At 46.9% G+C, this 16679-nt stretch overlaps 1 protein-coding gene across 5 annotated transcripts in view; it reads left to right on the forward strand.

Annotated features, from left to right (window-relative positions):
- Positions 1 to 3958: 3958 nt before the first annotated feature.
- Positions 3959 to 16679, forward strand: part of MIB2 (MIB E3 ubiquitin protein ligase 2) — a 156136-nt gene continuing 143415 nt past the window's right edge. For 4 of the 5 annotated variants that reach the window (XM_040325819.1, XM_040325823.1, XM_040325822.1 and 1 more), the window contains exon 1: positions 8869 to 8909. The gene's annotated coding sequence lies outside the window, so the exon portion shown is untranslated. Of the gene's footprint in view, positions 4268 to 8868; positions 8910 to 16679 lie in introns of those variants that run through there. The other variant, XM_040325820.1, reaches the window with a different exon arrangement.

The raw sequence follows: 16679 nt of genomic DNA on the forward strand, positions 1-16679 counted from the left end.
TTAAGACATGCTTTAAAATCTATCCGCTTGAATCCATCCCAACGGATTGATCCGCTGGTCTGTACAGACTCACCGGATCAATCCGTCCGAATGGATCCCCCGCATGCGTCGTAATGATTCGACGCATGCGTGGAGTTCCTTATATGACAGCGGCGCGCACGTCGCCGCGTCACCATCGCGGCGATGGCGCGACACGTCATCGCGATGGGATTTCGGTCCGATGGTGAGTACACTCCATCGGATCAAAATCCTCGGTGGACCGTATCCGCGGATAAATCCTCTCGTGTGTACTAGGCCTAAGAGTTCCTCTATATTTGAGCTTGTAATTGAATAAGGAAACTACGTTGAAATATGACAATGTGCCGTTATCCATCTCTCCTGGATGCAGTTTGTGCCCAGAGCCAACATTCTCTGGTCACATATAGGCGTATTGTGTGAGAACGCATTTAACTGCATCTGAACATTGCAGCCTAATTGCCCATGTGAATGAGGCCTAAGTGTACTAATTATTTAACTTCAACAAAACAGTGCTTTTACACTATGGGCCCAGCTGTGCAGCCCCAAATGTAGATGCCGTTCAGGTCCATGTAGGCACTCCTGCATGGCTGTCCATTTTTTACACGCTGCCCTTTAGTCAAATTACAGTGGAGCGGTGGCACTCTCGTTCTGGGACAACTTCATATGATAGCGCCCCAGAAGTGGCACGCAGCGATCTTGGCCACACAGTGTTCCTAGGACACGGCGCAACCCCGATCTCAGTAGAGAGCCGATGATGCGGCTCTTTACCCATGTGATCGACTGTGTCCAATCACAGCCAGTCACATGTAAACAAGGACGTGCCGTTTATCGTCTCACACTGACAGAGTGTGGCAAGGAGAGCCGATCAGTGGCATCTTGTCACAGGGGAGAACTGTACAGGTAATCAGGGCACTGATCATCAGTGGCCTGATTACAGTACAGCCCCAGCAGTGCCCCATCAGTGACACCAATCAGTGCCCATCAGTGATGCCAGTCCGTGCTGCCCATCAATGCTTGCTCATCAGTGCCGCCTATTATTGCCAACCAGTGCTGCCTATCAGTGCTCACCAGTGCCACATATCAGTGCCTCCTCATCAGTGCCACCTCATCAGCGCACATCAGTGAAGGAGAAAAATTACTTTACTACGTTACCACAGACTACACTACAAACTTTACTGACAGAAACTAAGAAATGTTTTTTTTTTTCAAAATTTTCGGCTGTTTTTCTAGAAAAAAAAAAAAACAGCAGTGATTAAATACCACCAAAATAAAGCTCTATTTGTGTAAAAAAATATATAACATTTTTATATGGGTACAGTGTTGCATGACTGCGCAATTGTCATTCAAAGTGTGACAGTGCTGAAAGCTGAAAACTGGCCTGGGCAGGAAGGGGGTGAAAGTGTCCGGTAGCATGGGGTAAAGTGATTGTAAAACAACCCAATCAGGTTCACCACTTGCCGACCACCCACAGTACATTTACTGTGGGCAGTAAGCAGGGGCAGAGGCTGGATGACATACATGTACGTCATCCAGCCTGTTCCATATTAGTGGGGCGCGCTGTGGGGGCCTTCGGCAGCCGGGGATCATGTGATCACTATATAATCACGTGTCAACAGAGCTGTTATAAATTAATTTCATTCATAACAGCTGTGTTTCCTGCAGAATGATGCTGTGATTGGCCCACAACTATCATGGCCAATCACAGCACCCTGTATTTACCACGTGACTAGCTGTAGCCAATCACAGATCACCAGTAATCACAGCTGTCATGAATGTACTTGCTAAGCAGGGGGCCGAGAAGTCGGCTGCCAAGTCCTTAACAACCGATGAGTCATCAGCTGTCAGCAGGGTTCCCCGCTGACAGCTAAATGTAAAACCCCCAAAAATTGGCGGGAAAAAAAAAATCACGAAATCGGCATGGCGCGGCAAAATCCATACCAAACCCTTATCTGAGCATGCAGCCTGGCAGGTCAGGAAAGGGAGGGGATGAGCGAGCGCACCCCCCCCCCCCAAGAACCATACTTATACCTAGTGGGTGGTTGTCGGGGTATGCGGACGGGGTGCTTATTGGAACCTTTAAGAAGGGGGGCCCCTCTATGTGAATGGGTATAGGGTACATCGTAGCGCTACCCATTCACCTCAAAAAGGAGTGAAATGTAAAAAAAACAAAAAAAAAACCACAAGAGCCCGTTCCTGACAAGTCCTTTATTAAAACAATAGCTCTGAGCCGTCTTCTCCCGTCGCCATCTCTCCCGCTGCCGTCTTCTCCTGCCGCAGTCTCTCCCGCGCCACTGCCTATCCCACCGCCATCTTCTCCTGCCGCTGTCTCTCCCCTCCCGCCGCAGCCTCTCCTGCTGCCGTCTTCTTCCATCGCCATAGTCTCTCCCGCCGCCGCTGCCTATTTCGCCACCGTCTTTTCCTGTCGCCGTCTTCTCCCGGAGCTGTCTTCTTGTGCGATCTTCCCCCGCCGATGTCTTCTGCTGTCGCCGTCTTCTTGTGCTATCTTCTCCAGCTGCTGTGTTCTTCCCCGCCGCTGGTTACCCGCTGTAAAAAAAAAAGCTGTGGCTGTCTTCCTCATTTGTGTTTTCGCCCGCTGTCTTGCATCTCCAATATAGCCATGGGGCGTGGCCATTCGATGGCATCACCCGGAGAGCCCTCCACTTGTAACGTCACAAGGACTTGTCAAAGACCGGCCCACAGCTTTTTTTGGTGAATGGGTATGGATACGATATACCCGATACCCATTTACATGGGGGGGCAGGATCTGGGGGTCCCTTTTTTTAAAGGTGGCTTCCAGATTCCAATAAGCCCCCCACCAGCAGACCCCGGCAACCCCAGGGTTGTCGGGAAGAGGCCCTTGTTTCCATCAACAGAGCCCCCCCCAAAGCACCCATCCCTCCCATGTTGAGGGCATGTAGCCTGGTATGGTTCAGGAGGGGAGGGGGGGGGTACTCGCTTGTCCCCTCCCTTTCCTGACCTGCTGGGCTGCATTCTCAGATAAGGATTTGGTATGGATTTTGGGAGGGGGCCCCCACACCATTTTTTATTTACATTCAACTGTCAGCGGGGAACCAATGCAATGCATTGTGGGAAAACTTGCCAATCCAGTGCGGGTTCCCACATCGCACCTGAATCGCCAGCGGTTCACACTGCCCTCTGCGAACCGCTGTGGGTATCAATACAAAATTAATGACACCCCCAGATCAGTGTGAACTGTAAATTCGGAGAAAGGATTCGGGTGCGGACAAAAAGGGTTCCTGTACGATTTTCATCCGAATGCGATGCAAATTCAGCCATACAACCTGGATGCATGTGATCTGCACAGCAGTGTGATGCGAATCACATGCGATGTCTGACATCACACAAGTGTGAACCGCCACTGAAAGACACATGGCCTTGTGTGCTATTGGGAAGGGTATTAGATACACCTGATTGAGTTTACACGTCATTTTCAGGAGGGGTGATCCTTTTTCCAACTCAGTGATTCTGGTTTTGTCTGACATATTGGTATTCTATCTTTCACTTGAATGCTATAAGTTGCACTAATAAATACAGCTGGATATAACAAAAACTGTGTGTGTCTTCATCTGAGGCTACAAAGCAACAAAATGTCCTGTTATGTAAGGAGCACAGGAAGTGAAAGGAAATCTCCCCAATGGGACACAGAGAGCAAGAATAAAAACCTGGCAGGGGCTCCTGACCTCCAAAGTGCAGCTCTATAGACACCCTGACATGGTGATGTATGTACAATGTATGGGGCCCTATGGAGGAGCCCAGTCCCAGCATTGCCAGGCTTGTTTGGTGTCATAACAACCCCTGTGACTGAGATAACCCGAGGAGTGTGTACACCATATACACTGTGTGCTCCCCCTCCCCCCTCCTTATCTCCTCCATACACATCACAGTACACCCCCGCCAGGAGGGAGCTCCTCTCCGGGATGCTCCGTCCTCCCCTCACACACCAGCCCGGACTTCTCCGCCACCGCACACTGCAGAGCTCCGGGGGGCCCCGACCCTGAGAGATCCTACAGCCTGGCCGGCCGCACTGCATGCCGGGATTCGTAGTCCCCCCCACGCCTCCGACCAGCCGCCTCCGCAGGAGAGAACTACAATCCCAGCGGGCTGTGCGGGGCCGGGGCTCATACACCGCCTCTACTGTCACTGAGGTGGGAGAGGGAAGGGAAATGCGGCTGTGAGGAGGATACGTACCGGGAATACACGGCTCCCCTCCCCCCACACCACCGAGCCGGTAAGTGCTCTCCACATTCTACTACTACTGTGTGTACTATGGGGGAGGGGGGACATCTACTGACCTGGGGGATACATACTGCCAGGTCACTGACACACTGCTTGTACCTTACTGACACCTTCCACACCGCTCACACCTTACTGACACCTTCCACACCGCTCACACCTTACTGACACCTTCCACACCGCTCGTACCTTACTGACACCTTCCACACCGCTTGTACCCTATTGACACCTTCCACACCACTTGTACCTTACTGACACCTTCCACACCGCTCACACCTTACTGACACCTTCCACACCGCTCACACCTTACTGACACCTCTCACACCTTACTGACACCTTCCACGCCGCTCGTCCCTTACTGACACCTTCCACACTGCTCGTCCCTTACTGACACCTTCCACACCGCTCGTACCTTACTGACACCTTCCACACGCTCACACCTTACTGACACCTTCCACACCGCTCACACCTTACTGACACCTTCCACACCGCTCACACCTTACTGACACCTTCCACACCGCTTGTACCCTACTGACACCTTCCACACCGCTCGTACCCTACTGACACCTTCCACACCGCTCGTACCCTACTGACACCTTCCACACCGCTCGTACCCTACTGACACCTTCCACACCGCTCGTACCTTACTGACACCTTCCACACCGCTCGTACCCTACTGACACCTTCCACACCGCTCACACCTTACTGACACCTTCCACACCGCTCGTACCCTACTGACACCTTCCACACCGCTCGTCCCTTACTGACACCTTCCACACCGCTCGTCCCTTACTGACACCTTCCACACCGCTCGTACCCTACTGACACCTTCCACACCGCTCACACCTTACTGACACCTTCCACACCGCTCACACCTTACTGACACCTTCCACACCGCTCACACCTTACTGACACCTTCCACACTGCTCACACCTTACTGACACCTCTCACACCTTACTGACACCTTCCACACCGCTTGTACCCTACTGACACCTTCCACACCGCTTGTACCCTACTGACACCTTCCACACCGCTCGTACCTTACTGACACCTTCCACACCGCTCGTACCCTACTGACACCTTCCACACCGCTCGTACCTTACTGACACCTTCCACACCGCTCGTACCTTACTGACACCTTCCACACCGCTCGTACCTTACTGACACCTTCCACACCGCTCGTACCCTACTGACACCTTCCACACCGCTCGTACCTTCCACACTGCTTACACCTTACTGACACCTTCCACACCTTACCGACACCTTCCACACCTTACCGACACCTTCCACACTGCTCACACCTTACTGACACCTTCCACACTGCTCACACCTTACCGACACCTTCCACACTGCTCACACCTTACTGACACCTTCCACACTGCTCACACCTTACTGACACCTTCCACACTGCTCACACCTTACTGACACCTTCCACACTGCTCACACCTTACTGACACCTTCCACACCGCTCACACCTTACTGACACTTCCCACACCACTTCTACCTTGCTGACACCTTCCACACTGCTCATATTTTACTGACACCTTCCACACCTCACTCACTCCCTTAATGTGAATAAGTATGGGGTACTCATTCACCCAAAAAAGTGTCAGAAAGAGAGAAAAACACAGAGACAGTTTTTGACAATTTCTTCATTAAAAAAAACACAAGCCTTGTCCCCCGGTGTGGATCCATCGCCGATCACAATGAACGCCGACCTGGAAAAAGATCGGCTCCCGCAATCAGACAGGGTTACCATCAGGGGTGATCAAGGGGTTAACGATGTGCCCAGCTGGTGTTTTACTGTAGCGGGGGAGGTGCTTGTACTAGGGGAAGGCATAGATTGGTGTCCCTGCTTTACAGCAACACAGGATCCATGCCTTCCTTACTGACAGAATGGTGATCTGCATTGTTTACATAGGGAGATCGCCGTTCTGCCTGTGTCCTGAGCAATCAGCGGGTGCCGGCGGAATCCAGTCTGTGGGACCTGCTGTAGAATCGCAGCGGGAGCGATCCTCCGGCGGCGGCACGCAATCGCGGGTGGCTCCATAGGAACCTGCAAGACCCTGGAGCCACCCTAATACAGGTGTGACCTTTGGACTCCTCATTTAGGAAACAGGACAAGACTTTAAAGCAGATGAGGTAAGTGCTAACGTCAGCTGCTGTAATAGTTCTCAAACATTTGGGGCTTAATGACACTTTATCACCTGAATGCAGTTTTACATATATCTTGTTACTACTTGCTGTATCCAGGTAGATGACGGAATTGCCCCTTTATTTGGTGGCACGTTATTTGTCCCCATAGAAGGACCCAGGAACAATAGTGGGCATTTTCCTTTTTTATCTTGCCTAAAAAAAACACTGACACTAAATAATAAACCTTTTTTCTATGCTGCCGAAAACACATTGACATCAAACTATTTCTTGTCAGTGACGCACTTAATCTCACCCAATCGGATGTCAGATTGGGAGCGGCGGCCTTGTCTGCCAAGCTTCTGCATCCCAATTGACACTAATGGGACACCTGAACATGGAACGTTCGCCTGTGCATTCAGTGCCTGCAAAACACGGCCCTCGCATGAGTGGACAGGCAGGTAAGTAACTTAAGTATTCACCCCAAAAGTCCAACTTGACAATTCTTAGATGTGGTGGCTGCATTAGTTTCCTTCTTTTTTAGGCTTTCTTTCTTTTATTTTTCTTTTATTTTCATCTGGGGACCTAGCCAGTAATGCCGCGTACACGCGATTGGAATTTCCAATGTCTGACTTTTTCCATCGGATATTCCGATCGTGTGCAGTCCCATCGGAAATTTCAATAAACTCCATCGGAATTGTTCTATTTTTCTCTATTCTGTCGGAAATTCCTATGTGATTTGGCCGGGCAAAAGCTCGATCGCGTGTACGTGGCATTAGTCTGTTGGTTTTTAACCACTTAACGACCGCCGCATGTATTTATACGTCCACAGAATGACACGTGCAGGCAGATGGGCGTACATGTACGTCCCTGCCTTTCCGCGGGTCGAGGGTCCGATCGGGACCCCCCCCCCCCTCCGTTACATGCGGCGGTCGGTAGCTCTGGGAGCGATCCGGGATGAGGGGGCGGCTATTCGTTTCTAGCCGCCCCCCCGGAGCTGAAGGGCTGGGAGAGCCGTATGTAAACACGGCTTCCCCGTGCTTCACTGTGGCGGCTGCATCGATCGAGTCACCCCTTTATAGGGAGACACAATCGATGACGTCACTCCTACAGCCACACCCCCCTACAGTTGTAAACACACACTAGGTGAACCCTAACTCCTTCAGCGCCCCCTGTGGTTAACTCCCAAACTGCAACTGTCATTTTCACAATAAACAATGCAATTTAAATGCATTTTTTGCTGTGAAAATGACAATGGTCCCAAAAATGTGTCAAAATTGTGCGAAGTGTCCGCCATAATGTCGCAGTCACAAAAAAAATCGCTGATCGCCGCCATTAGTAGTAAAAAAAAAATATTTATAAAAATGCAATAAAACTATCCCCTATTTTGTAAACGCTATAAATATTGCGCAAACCAACCGATAAACGCTTATTGCGATTTTTTTACCAAAAATAGGTAGAAGAATACGTATCGGCCTAAACTGAGGAAAAAATATGTTTTTTTATATGTTTTTGGGGGATATTTATTATAGAAAAAAGTAAAAAATATTGCATTTTTTTCAAAACTGTCGCTCTATTTTTGTTTATAGCGCAAAAAATAAAAACCGCAGAGGTGATCAAATACCACCAAAAGAAAGCTCTATTTGTGGGAAAAAAAGGACGCCAATTTTGTTTGGGAGCCACATCGCACGACCGCGCAATTGTCTGTTAAAGCGACGCAGTGCCGAATCGTAAAAAAAACCTGGCCTGGGCATTTAGCTGCCTAAAGGTCCGGGGCTTAAGTGGTTAAGTATTAATCCCAAAAATCCAATTTGCCAATTCTTAGATGTGGTGGCTGCATTAGTTTCCTTCCTTTTTTTTTTTTTTTTTAGGCTTTCTTTCTTTTATTTTCATCTGGGGACCTAGCCAGTAATGTCGCGTACACACGATCGGAATTTCCAATGTCGGACTTTTTCCATCGGATATTCCGATCGTGTGTAGTCCCATCTGAGTTTTTTCATCGGAAATTTCAATAAATTTCATCGGAATTGTTCTATTTTTCTCTATTCTGTCGGAAATTCCTATGTGATTAGGGTGGGCAAAAGCTTGATCGCGTGTACGTGGCATTAATCTGTTGTTTTTTAAAAGAACAAGCTCACTTCATGATGTATTAGTTTACATGGATGAGACAAACCATTTAACACTGACGGGGGTGCATACAATAAGCTTTTATTTCTGTAAAACTTTTTTATCCCAAAGGAAAAAAACATATTTTTTTTTTCTGCAACTAATTTATAAAGTGGAGTTTGGCTTCAGTTTGTTAGTGTATCTAAGTCTGCTAATACATCTAACACTCCTCTCCCCACAGACTGACAATGCTGCTGTCCAAAGGTGCCCCTGTGCTCCTTCATCCAGAGTGTAGGCACTCTAATACAGGAGGTGTGTTACTGGCCAGATCACCAGGTGAAAACAGAGGAGAAACCCTAAAAAAGGAAAACTAATGCAGCCACCACATCTAATGATTGGTAAGCTGCACTATATAACATTTTTGGTTTGGGGTTTAATACCACTTTATGACAAATTCTGCAGTTCGCAATTTTTTTTTATTTTAATTTAAAGTTTCACCTTAAGCCCTGGATCACACTATGAATTTGCACGGGAATCGCACTGCATTCCTGTGATTCAGTACGGTGTGATTTGAGCCCATGGGTTCACATCGCGCCGGAGGATTTTATGTGATAGACCAACACAAAGTGGCACATAATTGTGAAGTGGAAGGAAAATAATAAATGGTTTTTCAATATTTTGTAGAACCTCCTTTCGCTGCAATTACAACTAAGTCTTTTTGGGGATCTCTACCAGCTTTACACATCATGAGTAAAATTTTTGCCCATTGTTCTTTGCAAAATAGCTCAAGCTCTGTCAGATTGGATGGAGAGCGTCTGTGAACAGAAATTTTCAAGTCTTGCCACAGATTCTCAGTTGGATTTAGGTCTGGAATTGGACTGGACCATTCTAATACATGATTATGCTTTGATCTAAACCAGGGGTCTCAAACTCAAATTACCTGAGGGCCACAAGACAAGTTTCCATATCCCATGGGGGGCCGCATGCAAACTTTCAAACTTCAAAAACAGTACTGGTGTCAGCGAACGCATTATTAACCCTGACCACTACACTGCACACTGACCACTACACTACACACTGACCACTCACCATCAGGGTACAGCACATCAGGGCACAGGGCACAGCACACATGAGTGCACAGCGCACATCAGGGTACAAAGCCCAGCACATCAGGGTACAAAGCCCAGCACATCAGGGTACAGGGCACATCAGAGCACAGCACATAGGGGTACAGCACAACAGGCCACATCAGGGTGCATGGCACATTAGGGCAGGGCATATCAGGACAGGGCACATGGCACATCAGGGCACAGCACATCAGGACAGGACACATGGCACATCAGGGTACAGGGCACATGAAACAGCACATCAGGGTACAAAGCCCAGCACATCAGGGTACATGGGGCACATGCCACATCAGGGTACATGGGCCACATCAGGGTACATGGGGCACAATCAGAGCACATCAGGCATATCAGGGCACATACGAGCACACCAGGGCACATGAGAGCATATCAGGGCACAATCAGGGAACATGGGGCACACCAGGGAACATGGGGCACATGAGAGCACATCAGGGTACAGGACATGGCACATCAGGGCACAGCACATCAGGACAGGGCACATCAGGGTACAGGGCACATGAAACAGCACATCAGGGTACAAAGCCCAGCACATCAGGGTACCCCATGTACCCTGATGTGCTGGGCTTTGTACCCCGATGTGTTGTTTCATGTGCCCTGTACCCTGATGTGCCATGTGCCCTGATGTGCTGGGCTTTGTACCCTGATGTGCTGTTTCATGTGCCCTATACCCTGATGTGCCATGTGCCCTGTCCTGATGTGCTGTGCCCCATGTTCCCTGGTGTGCCCCATGTTCCCTGATTGTGCCCTGATGTGCTCTCATGTGCCCCTTGGCACATCAGGGTACATGGGCCACATCAGGGCACAATCAGAGCACATGGGGCATATCAGGGCACATAGGGCACATACGAGCACACCAGGGGACAATCGGGGCACATCAGGGCACAATCAGGGAACATGGGGCACATGAGAGCACATGGGGCAAAGCACATCAGGACAGGGCACATGGCATATCGGGGCACAGGGTACCCTGATGTACAGAGCCCAGCACATCAGGGTACATGAGGCACATCAGGGTACATGAGGCACATCAGGGTACATGAGGCACATCAGGGTACATGAGGCACATCAGGGTACATGAGGCACATCAGGGTACATGAGGCACATCAGGGTACATGAGGCACATCAGGGTACATGAGGCACATCAGGGTACATGGGGCACATCAGGGTACATGGGGCACATCAGGGTACATGGGGCACATCAGGGCACATCAGGGCACATGGGAGCACATCAGGGCACATGGGAGCACATCAGGGCACATGGGAGCACATCAGGGCACATGAGAGCACATCAGGACACAATCAGGGCACATGAAAGCACACCAGGGCACATGAGAGCACACCAGGGCACAGGTCAGCATTTACTTGTTGTTTTCTTCAAAGGCAGAGTAGCGCAGGAAGCGTCTGTCATAAGTTCACTTGTCTCTCATGTCACGCTGCTACTCCCCGGCGGCCCACTCCTCTCTTCTCGTCCATCTCAGATGATGTCACAAGCAAATGGGAATGGACGAGAAGAGAGGAGGGGCCGCCGGGGAGTAGCAGTGTGACATGAGAGACAAGTGAACTTATGACAGACGCTTCCTGCGCTACTCTTCATGCACCTCGATCTACACTTCAGCGGCACCCGCCCTGCCTGCGGGCCATTTAAAACCGGTCCGCGGGCCGGTACTTTGAGACCCCTGATTTAAACCATTCCATTGTAGCTCTGGCTGTATGTTTAGAGGGTGAATCTGGTAAAATATCATCAGATATCATTATTAGAAATAATAGAATGTTTTCGTTCAGAAATTACATTAATTTTAAAACTGAATGCTAAAAACAAGTGAAAATTTCAAACAAATGTACAAAGATTTTTCGTATTAATATTCCCGTCTGAAAATTGATTCGTGTGACCAGCATAAGGCTCAGTACACACCTATGCAGTTTGCTTTTGATCTGTTTCTGCAGTGTGTTTTGCTGTGTTTTTTATTTTTGCACACGTGATTTTGCTGCGATTTGCGCGTTTGCATTTTTTAATGTTTTTTTTTTTTTGCCCAATATGTTGTTGGGCAGATTAAAAAACATAAATTGCTGCAAAATCGCATTACATGCTTTTCTGCAGCTTCTCCATTGAAGTATATTGAACCAAAAAAAGCACCGTCCCTGACCCTTTCTAAAGACGCCACAGCTGAAAAAAGCATAGATGTGAATGTGTCCCGTAGGAAACCATGTAAATGAACTGTAGTGCGTTTCTGCAAACCAGGGATAAAACGTTTAGTAACATAATGGGGTTAAAGGGGTTGTAAAGGTTTGTTTTTTTATTTTCTAAATAGGTTCCTTTAAGCTAGTGCATTGTTGGTTCACTTATCTTTTTCCTTCAATTTCCCTTCTAAATGTTTTTTTTCTTTGTCTGAATTTCTCACTTCCTGTTCCTCCTCAGTAAGCTGTTCTGGCTGACTAACCCCCAGCCAGAACGGCTCGGATGATGGTGGAAAGCTTACTGAGGAGAAACATGAAGTGAGAAATTCAGACAAAGAAAAAAAACATTTAGAAGGGAAGGAAATCCAAGGAAAAGGTTAGTGAACCAACAATGTACTAGCTTAAAGGAACTTATTTAGAAAATAAAAAACCTTTACAACCCCTTTAAAAAAACTAGAATTAGCCCTTTATAGTACAAAAAGAGCAAATACTGTATTTATCTTGCTATAACGCGCCCCGGCGTATATCGCGCGCACCCCCGAACTTGAAGGAAAATTCCTGGAAAAAAATAAATACTTACAGTTTGGATGCCCCTCGTCGGTGTCTTGCCCGTCGTCCATCGCGTCCTGCCCGTCGTCCATCGGCGGCCTCGTCCGGTCCGGCATCCTTCTGCGGCCATCGTGGTGTCCTCCCCGCTCGATCCCCGCTTCCCGCGCTGTGTTTGAACCACTGCGCCGACATATACCGAGCGCAGTACACTCGGGTATAGTCGGGCAGGCTTGGCTCCTCTCGTGTAAAGGACGTACAGGACGTGACCGCGAGAGGAGCCGAGCCTACCCGAGTGTACTGCGCTCGGTATATGCCGGCGCAGTGGTTCAAACACAGCACGGGAAGCAGGTATCGGCGTATATCGCGCACCCACGATTTTGCCCTGATTTTCAGGGCAAAAAAGTGCACGGTATACGCCGATAAATACGGTAATCACTACTGTAAAGGGTTATTTTTTTTTTACTGTGGAACAGTGAAAGTAATATTTACAGTAGCGATTATTTGCTCTTTTTCTACTATAAAGGGCTAATTCTAGTTTTTTAACCACATTATGTTACTGGCCGATTAATCGATTATGAAAATAGTAACTGATTAATTTCATAATTGATTAGTTGTTTCAGCCCTACAATTATGTGCCACTTTGTGTTGGTCTATCACAGAAAATCCCAATAAAATACATTTACATTTTTGATTGTAACATGACAAATGTAGAAAATTTCGGGGGGTATGAATACTTTTTCAAGGCACTGTATAGCCTCTTACACACAACCGGTTTTCCCGACGGGAAAACTGCGAGGAGAGCTTTTGGCCGAGAATCCCGGCCGTGTGTATTCTCCTCTCAGTTTTTCCGAGGAGAAAACTGCCCAAAAACCGCCGGACAAAAAAAAGGAAACTAGCTCTCTTTTTTCCTGCCGGGAAAACCGTCAAACTTTTGCCCGGCGTTTTTTGTCAGTTTTCCTACGGGGAAAAACTGGGATGGAGCATACACACGGCCGGGATTCCAGGCCAAAGCTCCATCACAGTTTTCCTGTCGGGACAACCGGCCGTGTGTAGGGGGAAGGAGTGACGAGCAGGTTCTCGGCTTTTCCCTCGGGATTTCCGACAGGAACTTTTCTCATCGTAAATCCTGCACCTATGTATGGGGCATAAGTGACGGCACGGCATAAGGCCCAGTAGTATTTATTTAGTACTTTTAAAACGCAACCAAAATAAAACGAACACTATTCTAGTTTTCCATTAAATCATTCCAACACTGGCAGCCAGCCATATGTCTGACGTGAGTTCTTTTCATTTTGACCTTGATGTAAGTTTGTCACCTTAAATCTTACTGTAGCCAAGCAGGAGAGATTGGATGGATATTTGGCATCATCATTGCCTGCTGTACACGGGTCATTTTGTTACTACGTAAACAGCAAAAGCCAGGCTTCCTAAATAGATGGAATCAATCAGATGTTTGCTTTGTTTGCACATTAACCAAAGTAATCCGATCCGTTCTGTACAACCGCTAACACAGTGATCTTGGTTAGCTCTCAGTAATCATATCCATAGCGATTTAATGTGTGATCAGTTTGCTGGTAGTGATTAAATGGCATTTTATTTCTGTGGAAGAATAAGATAAAGTACTGAGGGGCTTAAAAATGTTAAGATTCTTTGTTGTTTTCTGTTTAAAAAAAAAAAGAAGCTTCCTCTAATCATAAATAAGGGAAACTTGTATTGTTCCATGTTGCCTTTCTAGCAAAATTATTTTAAAGTATCATCATTAGTGAAATGATCAACTTAGTAAATAGTGAACTAGACCCTCGTATCTTTTACAGCCGAGGAAGCTGCCATCTTGGCCTCTGTTTTATCTGCAAATGCCATGGTACTGAACATGGCATAGAGGCAGGAGGGTGTGCTTAGCTGAGAAAGCCCCTCCTCCCCTCCTGAAGATTCTTGAGATGGATGACATAATTTTAATCACTTCCCATCTGGGCCAATTCTGGCACTTTGCTTGTCAGGGTTGAGTTCACCTGCTGATGGCACTGGGGTTCACTTTGCAGATGGCTGCAGTTCCAGTGTCCACCAGCAGGTGTCTCCCAGAAGCCAGCAGGTTCTGATCAACCACACCTGGCTACAGCTGCCAGGTGGATATTTAAGGCTGCTCCTCCCTTTCCCCGGGGCGTCACTATCCTGTCTACTTGCCTCCTTGCTACCAGCTTGTGCCTGATAACTTTCCTGAACCTTCCAGTGTCCTGATCCGTCCTGCACCCCTCTGCTTTGTTCCATGCTTTTGTTCCCAGTCGTGTTTCCCCTCCTTGCATCCCTGTTACCTTGTCCCTTATGTTGTAGATATTGTATATAGATGGCAGTTAGGTTCATCAGTTATTCTTGTTTGCTGGAGTGGTTTATGCTTTCACTGGTTGCTGTGTATGTTTATTAGTGTGTGTTCACTGTAAATAGTGCTGATCCTGACACCGCTCCTACATGTAAAAATCATAATTTTTTTTGCTAGAAAATTACTTGGAACCCCCCAAACATTATATATGTTTTCTTAGTAGGGAATAACATGGTGGTTGTTGCAACTTTTTATGTCACGTGGTATTTGCGCAACAATTTTTTCAAACATGTTTAACCTCTTAAGGACCGCCTCCTGCAGATATACGTCGGCAGAATGGCACGGCTGGGCACTAGCACGTACCAGTACGTCCTCTTTAAGTGCCCAGCCGTGGGTCGCGGGCGCACGCCCGCGACCCGGTCCGAAGCTCCGTGGCCGCGGGACCCACGGACCCGATCGCCGCCGGAGTCCCGCAATCGGTCCCCGGAGCTGAAGAACGGGGAGAGGTGTGTGTAAACACAGCTTCCCCGTTCTTTACAGTGACAGCTTCATTGATCATGTGTTCCCTAATATAGGGTAACCCGATCAATGACGTCACACGTGCAGCCCCGCCCCCCTACAGTTAGAAAAACATATGAGGTCACCCATAACTCCTACAGCGCCCCCTAGTGGTTAACTCCCAAACTGCAATCGTAATTTTCACAGTAAACAATGCATTTTTATAACATTTTTTGCTGTGAAAATGACAATGGTCCCAAAAATTTGTCAAAATTGTCCGATATGTCCGCCATAATGTCGCAGTCACGAAAAAAATCGCTGATCACCGCCATTAGTAGTAAAAAAATGTTTTTTATAAAAATGCAATAAAACTATCTCCTATTTTGTAAAAGCTATAAATTTTGCTCAAACCAATCGATAAATGCTTATTGCGATTTTTTATTTTTTTTTTACCAAAAATACGTAGAAGAATACGTATCGGCCTAAACTGAGGAAAAAAAACTTTTTTTTATATCTTTTTGGGGGATATTTATTATAGCAAAAAGTAAAATATTGAATTTTTTTCAAAATTGTCGCTCTATTTTTGTTTATAGCGCAAAAAAATAAAAACCGCAGAGGTGATCAAATACCACCAAAAGAAAGCTCTATTTGTGGGTAAAAAAGGACGGCAATTTTCTTTGGGAGCCACATCGTACGACCGTGCAATTGTCAGTTAAAGCGACGCAGTGCCGAATCGCAAAAACTGGCCAGGTCCTTTACCTGCATAAAGGTCCGGGTCTTAAGTGGTTAAAACGTTTTATGAATAAAAAAAATAAATAATAAAAAACACGAAAGTTTGCCCAATTTTTTTGTATGATGAGAAAGATGATCCCACGCCGAGTAAATAGATACTTAACATGTCACGCTTTAAAATTTCGTGAGCTCGTGGAATGGTGCCAAACTTCGGTACTTAAAAATTTCCATAGGCAACGCTTTAGCTTGGGGAAGAAAACTAAGGCAGCCAGTACATCTGATGATTGTAAGTGGCAATATATTACACATTTGTTCTTATGTTTAGTTATCCTTTAAACTGTGAGCTTTATCAGGAACAAGAATTGATGTTAATATTTTCCATATAATGATAACTTGCAAATTATTACTGAACCACTGACTGATATAAATACTGGGACTTTTCAGGTGCTAATTGATATGCAGCATGTACAAGAATATTTTTTTATTTTATTATTATAACAGAATTTATAAAACTATATTAAACACAGCCCAGCGTAATCGATATACTGTATATTGAACTACAAAGCTCTTCCCTTTGAATAAATGTTGATACGGTGAGGTGATCGACCTTTCTCTCAAACCGATGATTCAGCTTTGTCAGGAAACTGCTTTATATGGTTTTACTAATATTATTATAATTGGCACATTTTTAAAGAAAAGTATTGTTTTACATGTGGTTTAATCATTTAGTAGCACATTAAAAGTCACACTGTCCT

The sequence above is a fragment of the Rana temporaria genome, chromosome 10 (assembly GCF_905171775.1).
Source record: "Rana temporaria chromosome 10, aRanTem1.1, whole genome shotgun sequence".
Classification (NCBI taxonomy): Eukaryota; Metazoa; Chordata; class Amphibia; order Anura; family Ranidae; genus Rana; species Rana temporaria.